Source organism: Morone saxatilis, unplaced genomic scaffold (genome assembly GCF_004916995.1).
Source record: "Morone saxatilis isolate NCDOM2014 unplaced genomic scaffold, NCSU_SB_2.0 Contig19, whole genome shotgun sequence".
NCBI classification, from domain to species: domain Eukaryota; kingdom Metazoa; phylum Chordata; class Actinopteri; family Moronidae; genus Morone; species Morone saxatilis.
The window spans coordinates 8320284-8325959 of NW_023339751.1; the positions used below are offsets into that span (position 1 = coordinate 8320284).

Genomic DNA, 5676 nt, shown 5'->3' on the forward strand with positions numbered 1-5676 from the left:
TCCTCAATATGAATTTTGGACAGAGAGAGAGAGGGAGAGAGAGAGAGAGAGAGAGAGAGAGAGAGAGAGAGAAGAATAACCTATTCAATTTTCTTCAGCAAAGGGTTAACAAATCCTCCCCCTGCTTGTAAAATCGCACAGGGTGTAAATCTTGCCATAAAATCTCAGCTGTGAGCCCTGCTGACCTGTAAATTCTTCTCTCCGTGTTACTCTGCCATTGAGCTTCAACGGGTCGGGCCAAAACTGTAACTACATATCTACATCACGCTACTGTGTTTAAACACTGCTTTAAAGATCACAGACCATCAATATGATCACCAACTGTGTCTCAATGGTTAAATATAGGTGCTATGTGTGCTCATGTGGTCGTAAATGTTAAACTGAGTTACACTTCATTTAACAGACATAAATGTGTACATATAGGATATACTGTTATTTCACTCCCGCTTGTAATTATTCTTTTCATTTTAAAATGTACCACAAAATGAGTACAGATATGCCAAATGTGGCAAGATGACACATTCCTGACAAAGGTCAAATACATTTACAGAACATATCTTGCCATGATTTATAAATATTTTTTATTCAATGTATACATCATTATAATATTGTATTTTTAAATAGAGCAGTGGCATATCAGAGCAAAGTCAATAATTAATGTAAATCCAATATAGAAATGTGACTCACTTGCAGGCTCCTGATAAATAAGCCTTGTGTGAGAAATGAATTTACCATATCGTTATATGTGAGCTGGACAACAAAAAGCTCAAATCAAATTGCTGTTGTAATTTTATGCATTTACTGTATCACCCGAATCAGCGGCAGCCTCCCATGGAGAACTTCTGGCAGGAAGGCTGGTATTCTCACCAGGGACTCGTTACTTAATAATCTCGCCCTGCAGGTGCTCTGGTAGAGGTCAATAGTCTGTTACAGTTGCATCGCTGTTCATGTCTGCCTCCACCTATGGCGCAGGAAACCACTGCCAAATGTTCCAGTCCCCACAAACTGAACCATAACTCCTTCCCCTATCACTGTCACTGCCTGCTTTGGTCTCTGCAGACACACAGGCTGATCCAAATGAACCTGAGCCAAGTCCATCAGATATAATATGAATATTATATATACTGTGGTGGCTCAATTATCTCAAAACAACATTTGCTCTGTCCTGTAGAGGAGAGGCATCTAAATTCCAGTTACAGCATGCATTTGGCTTTCAGAGAACGGCATACTTTTTCAGACCAAATTAGGTTAAATGACAAAAGCTATTAACTGTGCAATGAGGATACACAGATTTAGTTTTAAAGTAGATGAATGTTATTGTATCTAATATGACACTAATGTCTTGACCTCAGTGCATCTGTATTATGCAATCCAGTAGAGAGTACCAGTAGGATATTGGTGCCCCGTTAAAAGGATTCCTTGCTCCATGGTAATATTGTTCACATATTGAAACACGGTCAAGTCAAACATACACACACGCCTTGAGGTGAGAGAAAATCAACAGTTTTGTATGAGAGAAACTGATATGTAAGTGCATATGTAAGTGCATTACTTTAGCATCCAGTGGATGGACAACCTTTGAAACATGTATGTCACAAGGGTGAGGGAGGAAAATATGGAGAAAAATATGCCTGTGCTGCTGGTCAGGACTTATAGACAGCTGTCTCAGTCATTCCACACAGGGCTTGAATGGAAAATGTAAACACTACTATCATTTCCAAAAGACAGCAATTATCTCCCTCATCTTTGGATATTTGGACCAGTCCAGTTGCCAAGCAAAAACGAGACAGATGATCTTTTCTACTGTTATGACAGATTATATCCATGCCACTTTCAAGTGCCCAGGCAGCTGTCTTAGACGTTAGTTACATTGTTTCGAAATTTTTTGACACAAGTGAAGAACTGAAAGCGTGCCTGCACTACAATTACTGACATGCATTGATCTGGGACTGTGCTATCACATGATCTGAAGTGATGACAGCTCACGAATCTGATGTGACAGCAGTCAAAGTTTTGAGATACAGACTCAGATTATTTTACAAATAGCCATCTCTCCCATTTAACTGGGGAAGAGTCTCTGTACTGTTTTCCTACCCAACAACCAACAAGTGAACATCATGTTTACACCAAAGCTCTTCTCTGGTTTCATTCCACTTCCGGCATAAGGATCACATGTCTGAGCAGTCTCATGACTTAACTGATATGCACTTAAGTAATATAAGGCTCCATGCTGCTACATGTCTACTGTCACAGGATACACATACATTAAAGCCACTTTTAGAGGAACTTTATGCAACTGCATCTATCAACGTATCTCTGTGAAAAACATACAATTCAAAACATACTAAACATACTACTATTATTATACTAATAACTGTAGTTTAAGAGTGAACAATAGATGTAAGAACATAATAACTAAATAATAACAAATAAATAAATAATTCATGATATGTTGGACACTGGAATTAGAGACCACGGTGCGTCTACTTAATAAAGACTGAGAGGGGTAGCTGATTCAGCATAGGATGAATAACCTATCAAAGTCCTGTTATATCTTAGAGCTCCACTCTGTAATGTATCTTCAATAGTCATCAATAGTCTGGGTGGATTCTTTTATCTGTGGCACTGATATGGCACATCACATCATTTACAAAGAAAATGATTCCTCCCAGATTAAAAGTCTCTGTTTTAATGGCTTTTCCTTCCACAAGGTCATCTTGCGTGGCCTGGTTAGCAAAAGTCTGCAGGCTTTTTCACCTTTATTGTGACTTTTATCCTCTCTTATCTCCTTGACATACGAGGCAGGCCTCTCATGTGGCACAATGTCATCCACCCACATCCCTAGCTGAGGTATGCAGATGAATATTTCTCGGAGAAATAGAAGCTATTTTATAAGAGAGTGACAGCAGAAACTATCTGAAGCCAGTCAATCAAACCTTCAATAATCTCCAAATGAGTGAACCTCTTACCTTATGGTATATTATTTGTAGCATCAAAGATTACAGAAATCTGTAGACCTCATGCACAATAAATGACACCTGGATGCTTACTGAGCTGCAACTCACCAGCTACCAATCCATATAATTTGCCAACTGTGCCAACTACTTCACTAAATAAATAACCAACTAACTAGATTTAAATAAATAAATGAATAAATGAGTAAGAGGATCTACACTGCATTATTTATTTGAAGAGAACACATCCGTAGACAGAGCAGTTGCACTGTTCAGCTTCCTCTAGGGCTTGCTGGAGTTTCATCATCTCTGCACTAGCACAGCTATGTCTAATAAGAACAAACACTATGCTGCACATCTACCAGACATGTGCATTTTGCAAAGCGGGACACAAGGAATCCTTGACACAGTAGAGGCCCTCAGCTGATTAAAGGGGATTTTAAATGCTTTGCATTCGCAATATTTGCATTATGCAAAATGCATCAAAGCAAATACTGCATCATTTATTAACAGAAAAAAATCAATGTACAGAGAAAATCTATTTCTAATGCTTTTGGGATGGTCCCAAAACATTAAATTAGAACAAATTCCTGTCCATTATGTATGACAACATCACATAGCTTCCATAGAAAACCAAGTGAATCATCATGGAATTTGTCAGTGACTTATATTTAGCTTATTTTTCTATACAGGTACATTTATACAGCTAATAAGGCTTAATGTGGTGGATTAAAACTCCAAGACCCACCTTGTAATGGAGGATTTCTTAAGGTGATTATTTATTAATCCACAGGAACTAGTATAGAAGGGATGAACCTATGTCTGCACTGAACCCACTCACAACCCTGTGCCAACTACCGAAGCAGAGTATGCTGGGAAGACTTGGCACGACATGAATAAACCAAGCTTGCTATGGCGTTCCTGTATATTTTGGCTTAAAGGAAACAGCGTGCATTGACCAAGCGTAGGTTTTCAGTCCTATTTTGAGCATCCGATATTACGTCATTTGGTACTTTTGCTATGCTTTCTGCCATCAAATCCCACATCACTTTTGTATGCACACAAGACTTTATTATACAGTTCCTCATATTTCGAGATGGGTGTCAGACAGGCATGTCTCTGCACTGCATGCCGTATGAGCATACTTAATACATGGCTTACAAATCACTACAGTGAAAACTCTAAAACTCCAAGGTTGCTTCCTTCAGAACTTCGCCTTCTCGACCTGTGTAGGACAGGGCTAGTCTAATATGACAACACAGAGCTCAGCACATCATTACGGTGCCTGATGAAAATTTTAGCACACCACAGTTAGCGAGGGGGACATATCCTTTTTACTGGTGCTCCCCATCTTCCTTTTTGATCTGCTATAATGTGCCTCTGAATCCCAAAGTCCTACTCTTGGCCTGCCATTCTATGTCAATGCCATCCATTATAGATAAAACCAAGCCATTCACATTACTATTAATGGCAATGTGTAATGTGGGGGCAATACATTCCCATAAATTCCTAGGCATTGTTGGACTGGCCCTTGCCTCTACCCTGATAAACTAGCCATCCATCAAGGTAATAAGATAAAATCAAGATTCTGTGAATGTTAGACACTGGGTCACATAAGGGGGTTGGGTGACTGCCCTTGATATCCTCTCTTGCATATGTTGCTTTAAGCTTCAGAAAAGGATCAGTGCAAATGGCACCATTCCTCTTCTCCCCACTACAATGTCCTCCACATCTCCTTCAAGTAAATCTAAATAGCTTAGAGTGGTTGTATTTTCCTCAACAATAAATTGAAAGAGACAGTGTGAAAGATGGTCTGGCTTGAATCTAAGGCCTTGTGAAAGCTTTCCACTCCCAGCTATTATATGAAGGTTGTGGAGTGGTCAGTCTATGTCAAGATATTCTGCATCATTTGCACAGAAGCCATGGCTCTTAGTGAAACCAATAAGTTGCAAGCATGGACAAGAGTTGCTAATTGGGTGAGAGTCTCTTGCTGTATCAGCTGGCCACTAGCTAGCCCCTGATAATGATACATGTCCACCCTCCTAAAATAGGTTGCCAAACTGCAGAAACACAGGTTGGTCAACAACTTTGAGGCCACATGTGACTCCTAGTGCTAAGAATAAGCAGAAACCTTAGCACATTAACAGTCACCATGAAGTCAGCCAGTCATCAAAGACAGGGTATTAATAGATCAGAACTGTGTCTTCGGCAACAACAACAGCAGAAAGTCTAAAATGACCAGTTTAAAGCCCTAAGGCTGTTTTACCTACAAAATCTTCAAAGAAATAAGTAGTGCAAGAATTATTACGGGTATATAGGAAACCAAGAAGCCACAACATCAAACGCAAAGAGACTTTCCTATTTCCTCAAAACCAATTATGATTGAAAGATTTATCATAAAACTGTATTCCACAAGAAAAGTGCACACCATAATTGATGCCTATGACACTCAGTCCCTTTGACGCCCCATCCCTACTTAAGTCAGGTTACGTATAACATAACACCTAACTAATGAGGTAGAGAGACAACAAAATTAGAAAAACATCTGCACCAGCCTCTGAGCCTCACTTTTTTTTTACCATGAATACTTTCCCTGAAAGTAGATTCTGTTACTTCATGCAATGTGGAAATGATCCATTGAGAAATACAACCAATGATAGGTCATAAATTGTTAATGTTATTGGAACAAGTTGAGTTTGAATGTATTCACACACACACACAC

At 39.2% G+C, this 5676-nt stretch overlaps 1 protein-coding gene across 4 annotated transcripts in view; it reads right to left on the reverse strand.

The window, feature by feature from the left end:
* Positions 1 to 5676, reverse strand: part of LOC118329797 (collagen alpha-1(XIX) chain) — a 95087-nt gene that overhangs the window by 52945 nt on the left and 36466 nt on the right. The gene's annotated exons all lie outside the window — the stretch shown is intronic.